Consider the following 25,143-nt stretch of genomic DNA (forward strand, 5'->3'; position numbering starts at 1 on the left):
CCATTGTATCTGTCTCAGATTTCTGTGTTTGGGTTTCAATCTAATCGATTCGGGTTCTGTGTTGGGTCTTTTTTGTCACATATAAGGGTCTGGAGTTTGGCTCCTTGGCTTTATAAACCCGTGCCTTTGAGATGAATGCAGCACCCAATATCTAACCCTATCAACCTTTTCACTAGCTCTCGCTACCAAGTTTTTTGTATTGGGTCTAGCGGATCTCTTTGGTAAGGTTGATACATTTGTTTTTGGTATTGTTTTTATTACCCTCCTTTAATATAATGAGTCGGTGTTTTTTAATAGTGAAAATTGGAGATTTTTAAAATGTAACTATAGAGTGGTTATTCAGGCAGCCTTCTTGCCACTGTTAAATGGCATGAAAGGTGTTAAACTACTCGTAAATTAAATGCTTTTGCTCTTCAGACTCGCTGAGATTTTCTGTGAAGCTTGTCTAGTAAGCTCAAGCACATTATTCATTTGTTTTAAGGATCCTGCAAAATGTTTTTCTACAATAATAAAGGTGTTTGTTTTAATATTTTTTAGAATCGTTCTGTCAAGATACTTGTTTTTAACAGTTTTGAGTAGAGGGAACCATTCTGATTTGGTTCTTTTTAACATTTTTGACTGGGTGATCCTGGAATTTGCCTATGATTTTATCAAATGATCCGTTGAAGCTTTTTTATTTTTTTGGTCACGGAAGAAATGTGGCAATCAGAACAATTTTTGTTCACGATGTGAAATTGATTTATTCACGAGGTTAAATTGAAATAGTTTGAGTGCATGGTCCTGCTCTGGATTTATGCTTTCGTTTTCCCTTTTGTTTGAGGAAATGACCAAAATAATTGAATGTATAAATCATTCTTACAATAAAATTTGAAATCAATTGATTATGGAATGAGAAAATATTTTAGTAACGAAAACTATCAAGCTCAACGGAGAAGCACAAACTTTGAATTTAAATAAGAGAGGGCATATAAACAAATCACACTTTCTACAACATTTTTATTTAAAAAGGTCCCAACAATTCAACCAAGTTAAATCATTTGATTTATTCAAAACTCAGAAATGTTTTCCAATGCAATTATTAGTAACAGAAATTGTTGCATCTGCGCTAAACAGCATGGGCAATGAGTGTTTTACTACCACAACCTGCAGGTCCATAAAGCAAATTCTATCTCAATATCCACTCCAAATAACTGAAATAGAGTAATCCAAGAAAAAGTGATCAGCTTGGGATAACCATAATTGATTAATCTTTAGATTAAAAACACGAAATTAAATAAGAGAATTTGAAGAATACAGCTACCAAATTATTAATCGAAGCTCATGTGATTGTACCTTCCTCTAGATTAAGACCCAGGGACATAACATGGTCAAGTTCATCAATGTAAACAGATACTGAGAATCTTCACTCAAATCTATCATTGATGCAATTTTCAACATAGGAAAATGGCCAAAATGAATATTGACATAGGGAACGACAGAGTTAAAACTGATCGCAGCTAAGCATACTGGATCCAGCAGCAATTTCTTCCCCAACTCAGTTCTCAACAATTATGTTTAGCAGCTAAACATGTGTGCTTCATAACTCAAAAGTATTGCTTATAGGCATCCAACCTAAAGCATTTTACACTATGAAACCAAGATTTACTATAATTTTAGCACTTCTCCTAAGGGGGGAAATCAGAATGAAAGCTCACACTCCAAAAACAAATCCAATGTGCGCCCAAACCCCAAGTGAAAATCAAACCAATGGTCAAAATCCACTCAATCCCACTGCAAACCAATCAAATTTAACTAACAAGTCAACAATAAACATAAATAACAAATTAAACAAACCCTTCTGCTCCTCCACAACCCTAATTTGCAACCACACACCAAATTACACAACAAAAGCATAAACAAGGTGAAAATGGGTGCAAGAGCAGACCTGATGAATTGGTGCAAACAGGTATCCTAGCAACTCATGAATGCTGGTTTCAGGAGCAAGCAATGGCCTTGCCTGCCATAACATTATTGTTATTAGCACCGCCATTGCGAGGCTTGTTAGAAGAAAACTTAGAGTGACACAGTCAATGCCATCACATAAATTTTGATCTGCATTGTATTATTTCAATTTTTTTAAAAAAGAACTTGATGACAAGGGGCAATGGAAATCATTCTGCCCGTGTTATTTAGAAAAAAAAACTAAAATAGTAAGTTAGACATTGGAATTATGACTTCATTATTAGATGTTTCCAACCTAATATATCACTTATCCCTGTAATAACTTTTTAAGTTACACTGGTAAATTCTACTCCAAATTGCACTAATACATCATTTTCTTTTTACTTTGTATATATTAAGTAACTAGTTAAATTGAGACAGAGGAGTTCTCTGTATAAAGCTTAGGCTTGGGCTGAAATGATGATCATCCATTACCTGTTTTTCATTATCATACTTCAATAATACTACACATATTCACATTCATTTACTGTTACTTTGAAAAGTTAATGAGAGTGAGAGAGTGCACCACAAGTCTTGTATTGTAATCTTGGATTTTCTTTGAACATTTATTATGTGCACAAAAGATGATGATCGTCGTAGTTATTCGGGTATTTGTGCAGGAAGCAATCAAAATGGTGCAATCTTCACTAAGAAGAGAAGGGTTCTCCATTTTTCTTCCGTTCCTGATGTAAAATGAGAAGATGTTGGTGGGCTTGATCTTATATGAAAGGAGTTTGAATACTATTCTGATATTGTTCTGATTGTTTGCAACTCTCCCATTTCAAACACCCTTGACAAGGCATATGCTTCCTTATTCTTCGACCCCGGCTTGTAAACTATATCAAAGTTGAGAACATTAGCATCTTGGACATTCAGCATCATTGGTCTGTCTCAATTTCACTAGCTACTTAATATATATTGTATAAAGTAAAAAGAAAATGATGTATGGTCATAGAACCAATTTAAATCAACTCACAGAAAAGGTTGGAGATGCTCTAACTAAACTTTTCCCAGCCTCTTCCCCAATCCCATCTCAATGCCTCTCTTACGTATCTAGCTGCTAGCATAGCACTTTTCCATATCCCCAACATGCTTCTCAAAAATTAGGCCAAGGCCCATTAACTATCTGGTTGTTGACTCTCTGTCCATTTTGGCAATGTGGGTTGCTAATGCTAGTAGCAAAGTAGCAATTCAATTTGTAAATACATTTTCTTTTCCTTTTATAGGGGATGAATTTTTATTTGATAGAAGAAAAGTTAGAGGATGTTAGTATACTACTATATCCTTTAAACAAAGGATCGTAAAAGCCGGCACAAACCTCGTTCACGCATTGTCATTGCATCATTTGCATGTGCATTAGTTCATTTTTAGAATGCAATAAATTTCTATTCAAAAATCCCAATATACAAATTTAAAAAACGTTTTAAAATGTCAGCAACATATTTGGAAATACGGTAAAAAAAATTAATATTTTTGAGATAAAAATACTTTCACAAAAAATTATAATCCTTAATTTTTGTTTTCATTTATTTTTATCGGTTGGTTTTATATTAAAACACACCTCACAATAATTTTAACTCAAACATATACTTATTTATTCACTTCCGATTAGCCTTTATACATACTTCATATATGTATCAAGATGAATTTTACGGTACCAAAGAAATAGTGATAATTTGATTTATTTTTATTTCTCCAATTTTTTTTATCTGCTATATAATTTTTTTTGGATCTTTGTTCTTTGGGGTCTACTATGTAATTGATTTTCGGGTCCTCTCTTTTTGGATTTCTGTGTAATTGATTTTCACTTCTGCCAATGTTGTTCTTTTGGATCCAATTTTTTGGTCTGCTTTATAGTGCATTGTTTTTAAATTGCCATTGTTGTTCTTAAAATTAGAAGAATGCATTTGAAGAAGGTTGTTCTTTGGCGCAGTGGAGGAAGAATTGCAGTGATCTGCCGGTGTCCTGCATGTTTGGAAGCGGTGGAGGTGTTGCTGTTGACGGCGGCTTCAAGTCGTGGTGTCGACGGAAGTTGGAAGAATGGAATGAGAGAGGAGTATGGAGAAATCGGGATAGACAGAGAAAAAGAAAAAGAAGAAAAATGTAAAAAGAAAAAAAATCTGAACTCTCCATTTAATCTAACGTATATCCCAGCGAAAAGCTTTCGCAAGTAAGTAGTTTGCTTATGCACCGTAAAATCCGTCATGGAATATCATACTCTAGAAATGCTCGGTGATCTTCACGATCACCGATAACACACTTGCAGCTAAGGAGTTTACATCATTAAACTCAGTTTTCCACAAAATAACAACACTGTCACTCGATCTATCGTGCGTCAACACCGAACCCACTTTCGTTTGATAATAAAGCACCGAATTCGGAAATTCAAAAGCCATTCAATCGATAGATGACTTCACCAGCGACGGCCATCCTCCTCGCCGCAACCCTAATCGGCGTCGTTTCAGCCGCAACAAGACCACCAGACCCACCGGAATGCGTGCCGGAACCCAATCAGAACCTGCAGATCCTCCACCGCGACAAATTCACGGTCCTCATGAACGGCTTCTCGGAGTCCCGCATCCCACTCCTCCAATCCCTGGCCGCTACGTACTCCCTCTCCCCCATCGTGTCCTCCGTGCTCGTCCTCTGGGGCAACCCCGCCACATCGCCACGTGTCCTTCACCGATTGGCCCACAACCTCACCCTCTCTTCTTCCTCCTCAGCACCAATCTCACTTCTCCTCCAACCCTCCACCATGTTGGACATTTGAGTGTAATTGATCTCTTTATTATGTTAAAATAAGAGTGCACGCTTGTTTTAATGTAATAAGGAGATGCTCGGTTTAGGCAAATTTTGGAAGTTACATGGAAGTCAAATCTTGGAAGTTACATGGAAGTTATTTTTTCAAGAAAAGACAGTTTTTTTTTTTAAAAAAAAAAAAGATAAACTTCCATCAACCGCCAACCGTTTTTTTTAAAGGATAAAACTTCCATAACTTCCATCAACCGCCAAAAATCACTTGTTCTTTGATTATAAATAATCATCCTGGTTCAGAAAGCATGAGATGTGACAAAACATACAAGACCAAAACAAAACTCTTGAATTATGATCTTCTAATTTTATCCAATTGAACAATTTTGGTTGAACCCCGAAATTTGATTCAATCTGAAAGTGTTATACACGACTTCAGATTTATCCAGTATCATCTCGATTTTCAAATTAACCAACACACCAGCCTCAACAACCGCTTCCTCCTGCGCCCCAACGACATCTCCACCAATGTCGTTTTGGTCTGCGACGACGACGTGGAGGTGGACCCCACAACCTTGGAATTTGCGTTTCGTGTTTGGAGGCAAAACCCGCACCAGTTAGTTGGGCTCTTCGCCCGGTCGCATGATTTCGACCTGGACCGGAAGGAGTGGGCCTACACGGTCCACCCCGACCGGTTCTCCATCGTGCTCACGAAGTTCATGTTGTTAAAGACACGCTACGTGTTCCTCTACACGTGCCGGGGTGGGCCCTGCATGGCGCGCGTGCAGGGTTCGTGGACGAGGTGCGGAACTGCGAGGATATACTGATGAACTTTGTTGTGGCGGAGGAGGCGGAGGTGGGGTCAGTTTTGGTCGGGGCGAAGAGAGTAAGGGATTATGGTGATGCCCGAAATGAAGAGGAGAGTGAAGAAAAAGGAGTGAGTGTGGTGGGGTTGAGTAGTAGGAAAGGGGAGCATAGGAAGAGGAGAGGGTGGTGCATAAGGGAGTTTCATAGGGTGTTGGGGAGAATGCCTTTGAGGTATAGCTATCGGAAGGTGGTGGATTTTGGGGAACAAGGGTTGTGTTTCAAAGGTGTCAAGTTGGTGTATTGTGATCAGTGTGATATGGAGGAAATGTGTAATTATTATCTTATTTTATTTGTAATTTTCACGTAAGAGAAAAAAAAATATCTTAAAATTATATATTAATAAATATTTTTTATTTATATTTCTTCTAATATTAATCACAAATAATAAAATTTATAAATAAATTAATAATAATATAAGATTAATTATATAAAATTATTATTTTTTATTTAAATAAAATAATTTAAAACAACTATTATTTTAAGATGAAAAGAATACCAAGGATGATGATATTTTTAGAACTAGTGCAATAACATGTGACATGCAAGGGTGTTAATTTATAAAGGTAAAAAATAAATAAATTTTATATTATTATAATGTTAATATTTTTTTAAAAAAATTTCAAGTATATCTTTGAAAATAATTGTGAATATTTTAAAGAATATATTAAAATTGTAAATATTAAATATATCAAATAATTTTATCATTTATATATATTTTACATCATAATTTTCTACATACATATTATTATTATTTTTATTTATTTTTAAAAGTCGTTCGAGGATAAAAATTTTAATGTATATTTTGATTTTAAAAAATGTTAATGTATATTTTAATAGTAGATAAGGCATTTTAGCAAATTGTTGGTGAATCGCAACATCATTCATAATTTGTGTCTGTCCAATTTATTTATTGCAAACTATCTTTCTATCTTTTTGCTATAAAAAAAATTCTATTATTTTTTAGATTTTTTAATTGCTTATTCAAATAAAACATTCTAATTTGCTTTGGCAGGATTTTATTGGTGTAGTTCTTCAAAGAGCAATTTAAATGTAATGGCTTATCTCCTTTTATAAATAAAAAAAAATGACGGAGACTATCAATAAGAATGCAAAATAATATATTGAGAAATTTGAATTGATTATAAATATGCTAAAAAATATCCTTTTTTAAAATTGTTTTAAATATTTTTAAAACTTATAATTAACATTGAATATATATATATATATATATATATATATATATATATATATATATATATATATATATATATATATATATATTCAAATCATAATCAATTCCGTTATCATTCAATTATAAGAAACTGATTATTTAATTGACTAATTATCCAAATAAAAGAAATTAATTATTTAATCTATTAAAATTATTTTTATATATTTATTTATAATTTCGTTATCAATAAGCTATTTTTTGACAGAATAAGCTAAAATTTTAAATGCTCTTAAACCTATATTTTTCATATTTTATATGTATTTGCAAATACTTGTAAATATAAAAAAATTTAATAATATATATTATTAAATATTATTTATTCATATTTGTACTCAGAATAACTTACATTAAATGGCCACTCAATTTCAAATTAACGGTCATTCAATTACAAATTAGATAATTTACATTAAATTAAACAAATAGTTATACTTAATTTCCCCAACGTCTCCAAAGTTTAAAAAATACTCAAAAAATTCAATTAGAAACATATAATAAATATATCGTCCTAAATAAATATGTAATTAATGAAAAATAAATTTTTTTAAAATTCATTACTTATTTAGTCAATAACTTTTTTAAGAAAATGCAACTGCGTTATATTTGTCTAACTTCAAAAGGCTAACAAATACAATATATTGTTCTAAATGTTTATATTATTCTTCAACACTTTAATGCTTTGAAAAGTTGAGAGCTATAGGGTCCTTAGTATAGTGCCTATAATATTCTTAAGAATCATTTGTGAACATAACAAATACTACGGGAGAAGGATAATTTAAATAAACTTCGTTCTAAGAATATTTAAAATAATATATTGTCAACTTCTACAAATAATATAGTCAAAGGAAGATCTGTCATAAATGTTGTTCATAACATTTGTACTGAAGCAGTGTTTGTTAGAAAATTAAAATAAAATGAAAGAAATAAATAATAAAAAATATAAAACCTTAGATTAAATAACAAAATAATAATAACAAAATCACTTTAATTGACAGAACATAATCAATAATCACTACTAAAAAACAAATTTTTATATCACTAATTCTACAACAGTTCAAAAGGATCATTTTAGGAAGTTAGGCGATGAGATAATGGTAATTAAGAGAAAGACAAGTGCCACATTTCTTCAAACCCGTCATTGTAGAGTAAGTAATTAATATACAAGGATGGACTTTTCCCGAGAATCGTGCTTGTATCAATAATGACTGCACGTGCTTGCTTTTATTTCGTGTCTCTTTGCATTCACGCGCCTCCTGAGATTCTCACTTTCTTCGTTTCAGAAACATACACGCCCTAGCTAGCAGCCCCGCTCTCCTGCACTGTCCGTACCCATTTGACGTGCCGCGCGCTCCGTTCAATCTTTCGTCTTTTGGCTGAGCTCCAAAGAGGTCTTGAAGACACCCTTCGTCGCAGAAGCAACTTTCGTGGCTGAGCTCCGAAGGTGTGCCCTTGCTGCTTTGCTTTTCGGCCTCAGAGATAGAGATTGTTCGTTTTGGACTAATCATTTCATTATTAATCATTAAATCCCTCCCTTTAAGGTAAAATCACTCATTTGAATCCCAACCCAATTGATTTTCGGTTACTATTTGCAGTCAAAGCCCATTCGCTTCCTCTTTAATTATTCATTAATTATTTTAAACTTCTGCATTTTCGATTTGGCTTCAGAAGTTCTGGCTCTTCTTCTTCTGGTAGAAAGCGTACTAGTACGAGTGAGTATTTTTTGACCATTTGAAACCTTGTGAGTCATTCTCTCTCACATTTTCTTTTTGTTTTGTTTGTTTACAGGGAAAGTTGAAAAAGGACAATTAGAATCCCAAAACCTGAACTTTCTTTTTCTTCCCTTCACTCACGCCTCAAGAAAGCGTAAACCTGTCCCCTTAATTTCAGGTTCAAACATAGGGTTATGTAATTTTATTTTTGTACAACATTCTTTAGCTTCCCCTTTTTTTTGTTCTTAAATTATAAGAAACTTAGATGATTTTAGCGTCTAGGTCTTGAAGACAACCTTTCATATGCGAACAAGGGTTTGATCTCTCTCTCTCTCTCTCTTTTACTTTATTTATTTTTGTTTAATTTTTGTGTAATTTTACGAGGTTGAATTTGTTTAGGGTTTGACATGATTTTAGGTTTGTGTTTGATTAGCTCAGTTTTTGTGTGCTTGGATAGCCTAAATATATCTTGTATTCTGCGAAGAAGAAGCTGAGAGAGGCTAAAGATGGTATGAGCATATTTTGATTCTTTACGTAAATGCATATTTTTCTTGTATTATGCAATGACCAATATATATCAGGCATCTGTGTGTGATTACCCTTATAACGAATCTACATTTCATTTAACTGTGTCAAATTGCTTTTCCAGTTGACAGGTCTCACTGGTTTAATAAAAAATACATCAATTAATCAATGAAAATTTCTTTTTCTATTTTACCGAATGTCATGCTTGATTAACTATAGTTTTAGACCTCCATTGAAAGAAAAGGTGTTTCATTTCTTCCTAGCCCTTTTGTGAATCATAGAGTTGAAGATTCGAAAAGATTTTTGAGTAATGGTTTGAGATGATCATGCTCTGTGATTCCTCAGCCTACCCTCTTATGGAATTATGATTTTTCTTGAATTTTATGTCCTAGATCAAGATATCGTCAATATCCTCCCTTGCAAGTCCTTTTTTATTTCGTGTGCAAAATTCCCCTTCATTAGTTCCTTTTTTTTCCTTATGCTTTTCCTTTTCTAAGTGACAGAATATGTTGATTTATATATGTCTACATTTCTACGCAACAGATTATTTACAACTTTGTTTCTTCCTTATATTTTTTTTCCTTATGCTTTTCCTTTTTGGGTTTGTGTCTTTTACCCCATTTCAAGTTTTATTTTGACTTGCTGTGTTTCTTAGAATGTACTCATTTTAGGGAAAATATCCATGCCCTTGTTCATTTTATTTCTCTCTATCTCTATCCTTTCATTATTTTATTTTTTTGTTGGTTTTGGTTTTGTTGAACATGTCCCCAACCACTTTTTCTTTAAAAAAGTTTTGAGTTCGGATTTTTTTTTTGTCAAACAGGATTTGAAAAGGTAGCTTTGGATGAAGTAGTGAGTACATTTTGTTTTTTACCTACTTTAAGAGCTTGCATGATTTTGGTTGGGGCATTGGTAGAGTTTGCGTGTAAAGCCATTTAATGCCATAGTTTGAAAAGGTAGCTTTGGATGAAGTAGTGAGCATTTTTTTTTTGTTTTTTTACCCGCTTAAGGAGTTGGTTTGGGTGATTATAAACTTGCATAACTTTGAATGGGGTATTGGTAGAGTTTATGCGTGTAAAGCCATTTAATGCCATAGCTAAAGAGTAATTAACCATTTCAGTGTGATGTCTCTGTTTTTCAATCATCACAATCTCATTCCAATGGATGTTCCCAGAAATGTCTCTTCCCCTGCCTTAGTGGGAGACAATGATTCAACCACCATGACTTTGCCAATTGACTCAGGTCAATACAAACCTTAATTTCTAATCTTCATTTCTATGAGATTTTGAATTTTCCAATGCTTTTTCAATCATTTCAGGTGCAAGACCAAAAATAACTTGGAGTATTTTAATTTTGAATTTTCCGAAATTTCTTTAGCAGTCAAGTATTTTAATTTTGAAGTGAAACTTTTCTCTTCTTTAAATGACCAAAAATAACTTGTGGAGAGGGTTAGATATGACTGAAACAGTCAGTGAGGACTGAGTTCTTGTTTCCTCTGTTATTATCAATGGGCGTTATTTTTCAATGGGGAGGAAAACTGATGGGGTTTGGTTGTGAAGGAAGGACTTTCTGTTCTAGATGTAGTTCAATATAGTTGCTTTTTTGGAAAAATGGTTTTACACGTGAATGAAACTCATTCAGTTTTGCAATAATGTTTTTCTATTTTGGACCTTAGGTATTGTTCACCAATTAAGCTCAAAGGCAATCCTTGCTTTTATTTTTCAATATATGTTTGTGTCTACTTCAGTATATTTCGTGGAGCATTTTTACATCCGAATATAGTCTCGATTTATGATTTTATCTTTCTTTGGGATGAGGATCTAGGGGTGGAGCATTTTTCACCATCAAGGTATGAAGGGATGCTTCTTTGCTTTTCTGTTATTCTTGTTATTTTGATATGTATGTGCAATCTACCTTGGATGTGAATGATTATCATTTTATGGGCTAGCAGGAACCTACTGGTATAAATGTTATGAAAAAAGAATCCAATTTTATTTGATTACCTGATTATATATTAGTTTTCCCCTTTTATGATTTGATAGCTGAATGAAAACTGACTCTGAATTTTCTGCAACACACTATAAGATGTATATTATCCTTATTAGGTTTGTTAACCTTACATTTGGTTGCTAAGAAATCTTGGCTTTTCTAGGGTGGTATCTTAAAAAAGAGGTTATTTGTTGGGGTTTTTAAATGAGGTTTACCTTCGTCTAGCTGCTCATAAGAAAACTTGTTTTGATTTACTTGCATTTTATTTTTGGGGGCATCCTGATGAAGTTTAACCTTGTTTGTTATGAAATTTTCAGAATTCAAATTGTCATTTTTGTCATAGATTAAAAATAGATGAAAATAATCCTCTATGTTGGTGCTCAATATTGGCTCATCACTATCATTTGTATCTTATCCAGAATGACCTTGTCCATGGATGGGGACTAGATATGAAACTAGGATATTGTGCACAGGTGAGAAATATGCATTTTCTAGACACTTTTGGTGGTTGTAATTTTTTTTATTTTTTAATTTTCTTTTTCAATGATGATACTTCCTGTAAGATTCTTATTACCTTGCAACTCTATTTTTCATTCTTGGAAGTGATTGATATAGCCAATCGTGCTTATAGTTCCTCCAGCAAGAAATAAAGGTTATGAAATATTTGCACATTCTCGTGTGAAATCATTAGCATGTAAATTTTAAATGCATCATGTGGATATATTAAATTTATATTTAATCAATCAATCATTTGTATACTAGGACTTAGGTTGCTCTGCCTTGACTTTTTTAGCCACCATTATATCATTAGTGAGAATAATGTCATTTTTTCCGGGACATCGAACTAAAAAAGTGGGAGTTGTTGATGGCGAATATTTTTTCATGGGAATACAAACTTTGGGTGGGAGTGGTCACAGAATTACAAAGGTACATGTCTCGTCCTTTCCTAATTGTGGAATTCATTCACTGCAAAGTGTAAACCAAAAATATAAAGTGCGTGCTCCAACATGGTATTATTCAATATTCAGTATAGTTGTAAATTGAAAATACTCTTATATACACTACCTCTCCTTCTTTATCGAATCAAATATAAAATGCGTGCTCAAACATGGTAAATAAAAATTATAACCTTATTTTGACGACTCATACACATAGTAAATAAAAATTAAAGCAATAAATATATTAATGATAAAATCATAAAAGAGGATAAAATAACTAAAATTAATAAAAATATGTTTTATTACTATTAAGAATAATTTTAGAAAAAAAAATATAAATTTAAAATAAATTTACTGTTACCAATTAAATTATTATTAATTTCTTAATTCTTAATTGGGTCTTGTAAAAAAAAATCAGAGTTATTGTTATTTTTAAAACTAAGCATCAATTGTTACTTAGATTTAGTTGTTGTCTTAATTTGTGGTAGTACTATTTTCAAAAATCGTAACCGATGCATTAATATCATAATATCTACTCATCTCCTAAATGTATTTTCCTTTTTTTCTCACTAATATAAAATTGTTATAAGATACGGTAAAAGCAACCAATTGCTAACAATTAAAAAGTAAGATATAATTTGTTAAACAATAAAATTTCATGAGTGATGGTTAAAAGACAGTATATAATCTAAACTAATTATTGATTATTATAAATCTATGGAAATTAATATTTAATTGCCCTTTTAAAAAATTAAACATTAATTTATTAGAAAGTAAATTGTTTTTTTATTTAATATTGAATTTATTGATTATTTTTTCCTATTGGGATGAAGCTATTGTTTTTTTTTTGTTGCTTGGCACATGAACAATTATACTTAAGTTTTGTGGTGTTTAATTTATTTTTTATTGATATTTCACCATGTTTAATTTACTTCTGTTGCACATGCGAACTATAGAAATGGACAATGAATTGCCACAAACTGTAAGTTTACTAATCTTGTTTTAAACCAATTTGGTTTGACAAAATATTTTGTTTGGATGAATTCAACTTGATTTTTATTTTCTTCATTTTTCTGAGCTACTTTTTTTGGGTATGTATGATGAACATGTATGCATATTCAAATACAGTGCTACATAGGAGGTGCATACCATTTATCAGTTTTGATTCATGAATTTTATATTTGATATGTACTTTATATATATATATATATATATATATATATATATATATATATATATATATATATATATTTCCACATACAGGAACATGCTCTTGCTGTTGAACATCTGGCACCAAGCTAGGCAGCTCTTAGAATGGAGCTGTGCCCCGGATACATGAGTGATGGTAACTTTTGGAAGATATACTTTGTACTCGTGCACCCTAGACTTAGCAAAATTGATGCTGCTATTTTATCCACTCCACAAGTGAGTTAAATTTTAATCGGCATTGGTTTTCTTTCATATATGCACTTGTGTTGTTTTTGTCTAATTTATTTTGGTTTGTTTGTTTGTTTGTTTTAACTTTAATCATGTGAAACTAATGATTGAAGTAGAGACAATTAAGGTTTTTCATTGTTCACGGATTAAACCTGGCATTGAAATCTTGTAAAGTGATCTTAATACAATCATGTGTAACTCTGCTTTGAATCGTAATGAAAGTTCATTGAACACACGATTTCTCCTTTAAAACAATGTTATTAATTTTGTACTCTTGCTTATGGATGTGATCATGGTAGAAGATATTCAAAACATGTATTTTTGGTGCTTATAAAGTTAATTTAGATTGTCATAAGTGATTGGGTAGGCAATAAGAATGAAAAAGTAGCTTTAAATAAAAAAACACACTCTACATCGGTTCTGAGAGGACTGATGTAGAATGATAACCATTCTAAGACGGTCATGTGGCAAAGACCGTCTTAGAATGTTGAACATTCTACATCGGTCCTCTCAGAATCGATGTAGAATGTTCAACATTCTAAAACGGTCGTTCACAATCGTTATAAAAAAAGTTTTTCCTTTTTACGACGTCCGCTACGGCGATGGTTGAAAATCGACGTAAAATGGCTCGAATAACCAATGTAGAAAGTCTTTTATGTATTAGTGAATGCACTATATCATACAATAAGCACAAAGAAAAAATAAATTAGGGGGAGAAATAATTAGTCTGGGTTGAAGCTCACAAACACCATCCTTAGAGAGAAAACGCTCCGACTGTAATGGTAAGAAAATCTGATTACACTTCTCTCCCATGATAGGACAACCCATTGGTTTTCATCGCGCGCAGCAAAAGAATTCCTGAACATTCTGAACACCAATGCTCTTGCTCTCAAAAATAAGTATTTTATAAGAGAAGGAAGATAAAATTTTAGGGAGAAACAAATCAAATTGTTGTGCTTGTGTGTTTTCTAGACAGGATGAAAGAGATATATATAGGCATAGACCCCCTTATGCATAACAAAAATCTGACCATTGGAAATCAACTTACAAGTATCAAAATAAATGTAACAAATTGCATTGACCTATTAAAACAAAATCTTAGAAAGATAGAAAATCTAATTTTACGTAACAAATTCTAAAATAAATATTTTATTTTATAAAATAGAATTAATATAAGTAATATATATTTATAAATTTTAAATTATAAAACAAATATTTACTAACATTCCCCCACATAATTTAAAATTTTAAAATATTTTTTAAAATATAATTTGTATAGAAACATAAAAGAAAGAAAGAACATGTGATATTGTATTTCAGTATAAGGAACCTTTCGGGTTTGAGAGCTATAGGGTCCTTAGTATAGTGCCTATAATATTCTTAAGAATCATTTGTGAACATAACAAATACTACAGGAGAAGGATAATTTAAATAAACTTCATTCTAAGAATTTTTAAAATAATATATTATCAACTTCTACAAATGATATAGTCAAAGGAAGATATGCCATAAATGTTGTTCATAACATTTGTATTGAAGTAGTATTTGTTAGAAAATTAAAATAAAATGCAAAACCTTGGATTAAATAACAAAATAATAGTAGCAAAATAACTTTAATTGGCAGAATATGAATCAATAATGCATTATATCATACAATAAGCACACACAAAAAATTAGGGGGAGAAATAATTAGCCTGGGTTGAAGCGTGCAAACGCTATCCTTAGAGAGAAAACACCTCGACTAGTGAAAATCTCATTGTACTCCTCTCCCAAGATACGACAATCCGTTGGTTCCATTTGTGTGCAGCAAAATGATTCTCGAACCTTCTGAACATCAATGTTCTTGCTCTCAAAAATAAGTTTTTTATAAAAGAAGGAAGAAAAAAATTTAGGAAGAAAGAAATCAGATTGTTGTTCTGCTTGTGTGTTTTCTAGAAAGGATAAAAGAGATATATATAGGCATAGACCCCCTTATGCAACAAAAAAATATGACCGTTAACCAATTTACAAGTATCAAACCAAATGTAACAACTTGCATTGACCTATTAAAACAAAATCTTAAAAAAATAGAAAATTTAATTTTACGTAACAGATTCTACAATAAATATTTTATTTTATAAAATAGAATTAATATAAGTAATATATATTTATAAATTTTAAATTATAAAACAAATATTTACTAACGGTATTCTTGTTCTTGCATCATTACTTTACTACACTTGCAAAAAGAAATCCATCCATAGAATGTTTACTGACTCTTAGGATTCGTCACATACTGTATTTTTGGATCATCCAAAAACGAAGAACATCATTCGGTTTCAGATTGTGGTCCCTCACAAAATTGTACCAACCATCGGTCAGAAAGCATTCATTCCTTCTTCTATTGGTCTTCTTCAAACAACATTCGTAAACATCTCCATTCTCAAGTTTAAGCAACATTGATTTCTGCTTCCTAGAAAGAAAGTCCTTGACAATCTCAGCAGGAATAAGCTAAAATCATTCAAAAATGGATTTTGTTAATTCATAGCAAATACATTAATAATAATGATATTCCATATATGTAATTGGTTAATTCATAGCAAATACATTAAAAAATATTTGGTTAATTCATATGCATTTAAGTAATTGCAAGGTACTAACCAATGTTTTGTCTTTTGAACACATATGCAACAAAAAACTATTTCTCCCAACTCTTATCAAAGTTATTATCAACTTCATCTTCCTCTTCCAAATCATCAAAATTAGAATTCTCTTCATTATGATAATGAAAATTATAATACTCATCTGCATTATTTCCATCCGACTTTTCTTCATCCTCTATAAGTATTGGGTACAAAGTTTCATTTCCATCACCAACAATCAATTTAAACAGGGAATGATTATCTTCAATAAAGTGAAGCCAACATTCATGATTGTAATCAAGCTTATAGTAATCAACTATATTCAACATCCCTCCCTTGAAGATTAGCAAATCATTCTCTTTCTCGTCTAATTCAGACTCAAATTTATATCGTATATGATCTTGCAACTTCACTTTTATTCAAAAAAATAATCTTTCCTGAAGAAAGAAAATGTTCTACCAATCTCCATCCAATCCTGCATATAGAATAAAAAGAGTAAATGATATCTCAGGTCAATGTTTCCATAACAAACATAATTTTTAACAAATTTAATAGGCTGCCTAAAAAAATTACTTGATTGAAAACAAAAGTTGTCGTTGTAGTCCTACAAAAATCAGATGCAAAATTCACAGGGCGAAAAAAGGGGAGAAATCAAAAACCAATCTAAAATCACAAAATAGAAACGCTCACTTGAACGGAAAACGCACAGAGAATGGGTCGAAAAACACCAAAAAAGGGCGAAAAAGGGTTCGGAGAGGGAACACGTCGTTGTCATCCGTCATGCTGGAAGATTGAAGAGGGAAGTGATCAAGTTTGTGGAAGAATGAAGAGTGGGACACCTTTTACCCCGACATAGAAATAAATAAAATATATAAAAAAATATCGGTAACCAAATTCACTATTATCAATTAAAACTTATTAAAAATATATTCGGCTCGAAACAAGGCCGCCAAAATTTACAAAAATATTTTGTTAAGTCAGTGAGATAAAATAGACTAACATTATGCAATTAATATAAAACTTATGCCCCACTGTCACATCCTATTAGAGCATTGTGTCCCGACGTCCTTCAACACAAAGTTCCTTTAAGCACTTCACCTAGCCCTCTGCTCCCCGAACACAAGGTTCAAGATCATCACATGATCCAAACACAAACAACAAACTGGGAATGAGTTATCACATTCCTAACTACTAGAGAGAAACAAAACAACATATAGTAGCCAAATACAATTTACCTAGCATATCTCACATTATTTCATCACTTTGTCATTCAAAATTTACTTTTCATCTATCAATCACACTTTTCAATCATCAATCACATTACACAAGAATCACACGTTCTGATCAAGACATAATAACACCTCAATTTCATAATAAACAATTAGCAAGCGCATGAGACAATTATGCTAAGACTCAAGCCTACATGCAATGTGGTACCATGTCAGTGAAAAACCACCCTGGGGCGCTTAGGAGTACATAACAAGACACACCACACAATGGGTTTTCCAGGTCACTCTCACTAAGTAAGATCATAGGGAGACCAGTCAGGGTCACGATGTTTTGTGAGAATGCTCCAACCATATGGGATCAGCATAGGCTTAAAGGAGCACTCAAACCCGGTGACCCCCAAGGCCTACACTCCGAAGAGTCCGTCAGGGCCTCTCCCCCCTGATTCAGGTCCAACCCCTAAAATCATTTTAGCACACAGATACTGCTAGTGAATTATACAATACCCACAACCTCACACTCGTATCTTAAACACGTACAACATATTGCGCTACAATTTAACACTGGTTCCTAAATAGGAACCTAAACTTTCTCTTTAACACTGCGCATTTACACTTTTCTCAAGATAACACTGGTCAGGTTATTGTACAATTCACTGCTTACAACACAAATAATGTCACATCAGGAGTTAATCACACACTTATTCACAACCAAGACTCATTCACAATTTCACATCTCATAATGTCACAATCCACCATCACATGTTTTCACGTATCTCACAATTCAACACCTGTTCTACTTTACACTTTTACTCAATCTTAATGACAATATTATAATCTCAAGGCAACATATTATTCCACAATTCATCACATATTTCATTTATAAGCACTGTTCATGAATTATACAATACCACGACCTCATACTCATGTTTCAAACATGTTTAACACAATTGCGCTACAATTTAACACTGGTTCCTAACTAGGAACCTACACTTTCTCTTAAACACTACGCATCAACGTTTATCTCAAGATAACACTGGTCAGGTTATTGTATAATTCATAACTCACAATATAATTATTATCACATCAAGTGTCAAACACACACACTTATTCACAATCAAATATCACGCTCACAATTTAACATCTCATAATATCACATCAATCATCTCATTTTTACATGTATCTCACAAATTGACACATTCAACTTTGTACTATTCAATCTTCACTATAAGATTATAATACCATTATAATAACTTATTACACCTTATAATTCATACACATCACACAATAATAATATTTGCATGATACAAAACATATATATGTATATGTATATAGTAAATTAAACAACATTGTTTTCAATCAAAGAATTTCTATAACAATTAATTTGATATTACATCAAAAGAAATTATCACTAGACATTAACATTACAATTTTCTTTAATTTATTATTCTAGTATTACAATAATTATATACACATAACATGTTGATCATCGTCGTAGAAAAATTAGAACAAGATAATAATTTGTATAAAATAAGTCATTGAATAATATTATTTAAAATATAATTTACGTTAATAAAAAGAGCTTAATTTTTCTAAGGGGTTCACACTCAACACAAGAACACATCAATTTCATAGCAATTTCTTATTGGGACATCAATTGATTCATCAAACATATATAATTCACTGTAATAATTAAAAGGATAAAATAAAAATTGTAAAAACACCCCAAAACTCATTCCAATTGATATCTCTAAGGATCCCTACACATGTTCTCACTAATTCCCAATTGTGAATAACTCATCCCTTACCTCTAAGAAAAATCACGTGTCTTCAGCCAGCGATAGCAGCATCTCTAGCAGTTCCCTGAGATCCTTCCAGCTATTCCCCCGACTGCTCCGATAGAATTCCCAAACGTTAGAGAGACGGAGAAGAGATTGAAGCCTCCACTTGTACTGTTTTCATGCGATTCCTTTTTCTCCCTCCAAGAATATTATCTAGCAAATCCCAACGGGGAAAGTGTGAAAAATTGAATTTTGAACAACATATCCAAATTTCATGAAACTCCAACGGTTAACAAAACCGGGATCGTAATTTTACTGAGACCATTTTGGGTTTTTGCGGGAAAGGAAAAGACTACAATGCGAAAGATATTTATCTCAATTCAAACATGATATCAAAATTCCCAACGGTGAGAATGCTCAGAATTGGGCTTCGAACATAGTTCTAAAATTTCACGACGATCCAACGGTGAACGAGTCCGCGATCGTCATTTTTCCGAGACAGGTTAGGTGGCCTGCGGAAAAAAGAGAGGGTTTTCAGAGAAGAAAGAAGAAACGAAATTGTGAGGCAGAGAAGACTGAGGAGTCAGTCTGAATATTGACCTAGCATGTTGCTATTTATAGCTAGGAGCATTTACGACCTATTATTTACTCTATTTATTTATTTATTATTTATTATTTTATAAAAACAAACTTTATTTTATTTTCTATCAAACAAATAAATAAAATACCCTTTTTATTTTCTCTCAAATCATTATTTTAATTAATAATTATATCTCCTTATTTATTTATTTATAAAATCTCATCATTTTTTAAAACTCTGTTTATTTATAAATAACAATCTTTTTTAATCTAGTTTACGAAAATTGGGATGTTACAATTTCACCCCTCTTAATAGAAGTTTCGTCCCTGAAACTTTGCCGAAAGATCAAGAAAAAGATATTACAAATATAGTTCTCAATATCAAGTTGTGTGCTCTGTTGAAACACTTATCTGTGACTTCGATCGTAAAAGTCTTCTACACTTGACGATAAATCTGGTGATTCTCGTGCCCTCAATGATAGTTTTTCATGAGTTAAGTTGTGTCGCAAGAGTAACATCTGAATGATAATAGAATATGAATGACATACTATTTGGAGTATAGTAATACTATAGGAGACGCTAATGACAATTTGAAACAAACAAACAAACACAAGGAGACGGGACTGATTACATGGTCGACTCTTTTTCGAACATCGGACGGTTCAAGAAAAATAATGAGTTTCGAGTCTCTCATGCTCTACTAATCCTAATTCACAATGACTATCGAGAATACATGATTTGCCTACCCTCGAGTCTAAGCCTCTTCCTTCAACATGATCTTTCTCACTTTCGTATACTTGACTCATAAGTCTTGCTTCAAGAAATCGTAACGGTTCAACTCTAATACTAACTGAATAAGCAAAACAAATCACTTCTCACTTCTATAAAATTGTTCAAACTTAAGTTTTACTCCTTATATAAATTTCACTAGAAAGCTTAAACTCACTCGAGTCATCTTCAACAAGGGTTAGGGTTGATCCAATGGATCCTAAAATAACCTTTTTGTTCGACTACTAGTTAAGAGCATTTCATCTTAATCTTAGGTTTCCTCTCATCTCAAAACAATTTCTGCCCAAGAAGGATTTGTAGTTATCTTTCACCTAGATGTAGCATACTCTAAGGGTCATCTTCATCTAACTAAAATGCATACGAAATTCTTTGTACGAACATGATTCCCAAGGGTCTATAACAACCTTAAGGTATATCCCATAATTCAACTTAACTGGAAACATACTAAACACTAATAATTGAAACCACAACATTCAAGGTAGGAGATCCTGTCATGCATTCCACGAACACATAGTGGTCATGACCAGGTACACATAGAGGCCACAATAGGTACTAAGGTATTCCTTGAAGCATCCACAAACTTTTCCAGATTAAGGTAAAAAGAACTAAGATTTATCTTGCTAATCATGTAACTATCATCCATAATCCTTTAGGTCACCTACCTTACACAAGAACACTCACTCTCAAACCTTTTCATGCGTAACAATTAATGCCTTACTAACTACCTTACACTTTTCTTAAGGTTTCACATTAAACCTCTTAATTATTCTTCACAACTTTTCCAAGTACATTATGTTGTCGAACAACTCTATACTAGATATTTCTCATGAACTACGGTTACAAGTTTCTATGGGTACTACACTTATAAGATTCTCAATCTTGCACTTAGGTGGTAACTAAGAATATCTTCAAGGAACACAAGTACATGACTTACTAAGTTTGACTTTCGTATATGGGTAACAAGGAAAATGCATACTCAAGTGTTTCCCCTCAAAACACCTTAACGTGATTAACAAGGGCGAAGTCTCTCTCTATTCGTAATAGAAGTAACACATGACAACAAATCGAGCAGTTTAACAAGACATGATTGGAAGATGAGAAACTAATGACAAGATGAACACTCGATTGATTAGGAGACAATAATTTTGAATAAAAAAATGATCACTTATTCAGAATCAACAACAATATCTCAAAGAATTCTAGAAACGAAAACATGACCACAATGTACACCCATATGAAGCCGTTAACAATCGCTTGATTGTGACAGAAACATTAGTAATCCAATTGTTTGATGTAGGCTCATAATACAACGAATGAATTAAACTCAAGCTTTCAAGTGTAATCAAATTACTTGACTTAAGCATGCAACACAAAGAATAGGTTGCACTAGAATTAAAAGGTACGATCAAAAGAGTATTCCTTATGAAATATAACTTGATATGAGTCTTCCAACTATAGAATATTAGCATCACTAAGAACAAAAAATCACAAACAATCATACTATCTATGCAATTAAGGCAGAACACCATACTACAACTATATATACTTAGAATTATAAGGTTCCTATAACAAGTATATAACGTACATATAAGAAGTAAGAATTAAATAGTTAATAAGGATGTATTAAGGAATCACAAACTTCAACTACTACATTCACGACTACACACAAAATAAAGGGAGTTAAGTAGTCATGCGTTTACACATCAAGAAGGACACACTCATCCAAGATATATATATGGTCCAAAAGGTTCTTGCAACACTAATCCACACATCGAAGGAGAAATAAGCTAACTAACAACATACACACAGGATGATAAAGGTTCATTAACACATTATCAATCAATATCAAGACTACTTGCATCAACCAATGGCTTGCCATAATGTCCAACCGCACTTCACAAATTATAGAGATGGTCAGTCTCATAACTCATGACTCAACAATGGATTTATGGTATAGCAGACATTAAGGATGCAAGACACATACAAGCATTATTATTAAGTCTCATTTAATCATGTAGGAGAAAATACAAATAATAATTCATGCATGTTCAACAAAATTAGTCATAAGTAACCACATAAAGTGCACAACAGAATATGATATGCACATAACATATTGGCCGAAAGGTTCGACCTGCTCTGATACCACTAAATGTGACACCCTCTACCCCGACATATAAATAAATAAAATATATAAAAAATATCGGTAACCAAATTCACTATTATCAATTAAAACTTATTAAAAATATATTCGGCTCGAAACAAGATCGTCAAAATTTACAAAAATATTTTGTTAAGTCAGTGAGATAAAATACAATAGACTAACATTATGTAATTAATATAAAACTTATGCCCCACTGTCATATCCTATCAGAGCATTGTGTCCCGACGTCATTCAGCACAAAGTTCCTTTAAGCACTTCACCTAGCCATCTGCTCCCCCGAACACAAGGTTCAAGATCATCACAAGATCCAAACACAAACAACAAACCGGGAGTGAGTTATCACATTCCTAACTACTAGAGAGAAACAAAACAACATATAGTAGTCAAATACAATTTACCTAGCATATCTCACATTATTTCATCACTTTGTCATTCAAAATTTACTTTTCATCACTTTGTCATTCAAAATTTACTTTTCATCCATCAATCACACTTTTCAATCATCAATCACATTACACAAGAATCACACGTTCTGATCAAGACATAATAACACCTCAATTTCATAATAAACAATTAGCAAGCGCATGAGACAATTATGGTAAGACTCAAGCCTACATGCAATGTGATACCATGTCAGTGAAAAACCACCCTGGGGCGCTTAGGAGTACATAACAAGACACACCACACAATGGGTTTTCCAGGTCACTCTCACTAAGTAAGATCATAGGGAGACCAGTCAGGGTCACGATGTTTTGTGAGAATGCTCCAACCATATGGGATCAACATAGGCTTAAAGGAGCACTCAAACCCAGTGACCCCCAAGGCCTACACTCCGAAGAGTCCGTCAGGGCCTCTCCCCCCTGATTCAGGTCCAACCCCTAAAATCATTTTAGCACACAGATACTGCTAGTGAATTATACAATACCCACAACCTCACACTCGTATCTTAAACACGTACAACATATTGCGCTACAATTTAACACTGGTTCCTAAATAGGAACCTAAACTTTCTCTTTAACACTGCGCATTTACACTTTTCTCAAGATAACACTGGTCAGGTTATTGTACAATTCACTGCTTACAACACAAATAATGTCACATCAGGAGTTAATCACACACTTATTCACAACCAAGACTCATTCACAATTTCACATCTCATAATGTCACAATCCACCATCACATGTTTTCACGTATCTCACAATTCAACACCTGTTCTACTTTACACTTTTACTCAATCTTAATGACAATATTATAATCTCAAGGCAACATATTATTCCACAATTCATCACATATTTCATTTATAAGCACTGCTCATGAATTATACAATACCACGACCTCATACTCATGTTTCAAACATGTTTAACACAATTGCGCTACAATTTAACACTGGTTCCTAACTAGGAACCTACACTTTCTCTTAAACACTACGCATCAACGTTTATCTCAAGATAACACTGGTCGGGTTATTGTATAATTCATAGCTCACAATATAATTATTATCACATCAAGTGTCAAACACACACACTTATTCACAATCAAATATCATGCCCACAATTTAACATCTCATAATATCACATCAATCATCTCATTTTTACATGTATCTCGCAAATTGACACATTCAACTTTGTACTACTCAATCTTCACTATAAGATTATAATACCATTATAATAACTTATTACACCTTATAACTCATACACATCACACAATAATAATATTTGCATGATACAAAACATATATATGTATATGTATATAGTAAATTAAACAACATTGTTTTCAATCAAAGGATTTCTATAACAATTAATTTGATATTACATCAAAAGAAATTACCACTAGACATTAACCTTACAATTTTCTTTAATTTATTATTCTAGTATTACAATAATTATATACACATAACATGTTGATCATCGTCGTAGAAAAATTAGAACAAGATAATAATTTGTATAAAATAAGTCATTGAATAATATTATTTAAAATATAATTTACGTTAATAAAAAGAGTTTAATTTTTCTAAGGGGTTCACACTCAACACAAGAACACATCAATTTCATAGCAATTTCTCATTGGGACATCAACTGATTCATCAAACATATATAATTCACTGTAATAATTAAAAGGATAAAATAAAAATTGCAAAAACACCCCAAAACTCATTCCAATTGATATCTCTAAGGATCCCTACACATGTTCTCACTAATTCCCAATTGTGAATAACTCATCCCTTACCTCTCTAAGTGAACTCACGTGTCTTCAGCCAGCGATAGCAGCATCTCTAGTGGTTCCCTGAGATCCTTCCAGCTATTCCCCCGACTGCTCCGATAGAATTCCCAAATGTCAGAGAGACAGAGAAGAGATTGAAGCCTCCACTTGTACTGTCTTCATGCGATTCCTTTTTCTCCCTCCACGAATATTATCTAGCAAATCCCAACGGTGAAAGTGTGAAAAATTGAATTTCAAACAACATATCCAAGTTTCACGAAAATCCAACGGTTAACGAAACCGGGATTATAATTTTACTGAGACCATTTTGGGTTTCTGCGGGAAAGGAAAATGCTACAATGC

General features: G+C 32.5%; 1 long non-coding RNA gene, 1 other non-coding gene and 1 pseudogene across 5 annotated transcripts; all 3 read left to right on the forward strand.

Moving 5' to 3' along the window:
• The first annotated feature begins 341 nt into the window (after positions 1-341).
• On the forward strand, positions 342-465 carry LOC112999445 (small nucleolar RNA snoR77). Its single transcript, XR_003264632.1, has one exon. It is a non-coding gene; the product is annotated as a small nucleolar RNA snoR77 (small nucleolar RNA).
• A 3,868-nt stretch (positions 466-4,333) lies between these two features.
• On the forward strand, positions 4,334-6,626 carry LOC100793621 (glycosyltransferase family protein 64 C3-like; annotated as a pseudogene).
• A 1,382-nt stretch (positions 6,627-8,008) lies between these two features.
• Positions 8,009-13,655, forward strand: LOC102670038 (uncharacterized). Of its 4 annotated transcripts, XR_003264477.2 has the most exons (5): positions 8,012-8,364; positions 8,492-8,535; positions 8,612-11,522; positions 11,903-11,976; positions 13,251-13,655. It is a non-coding gene; the product is annotated as an uncharacterized lncRNA (long non-coding RNA). The 4 variants fall into 4 exon arrangements; XR_005888515.1 differs by having other exon boundaries at positions 8,009-8,364; positions 8,612-12,969; XR_003264476.2 differs by having other exon boundaries at positions 8,612-11,976.
• The last annotated feature ends 11,488 nt before the right edge of the window (positions 13,656-25,143 follow it).

This window comes from Glycine max, chromosome 14 (assembly GCF_000004515.6).
Source record: "Glycine max cultivar Williams 82 chromosome 14, Glycine_max_v4.0, whole genome shotgun sequence".
NCBI lineage: Eukaryota > Viridiplantae > Streptophyta > Magnoliopsida > Fabales > Fabaceae > Glycine > Glycine max.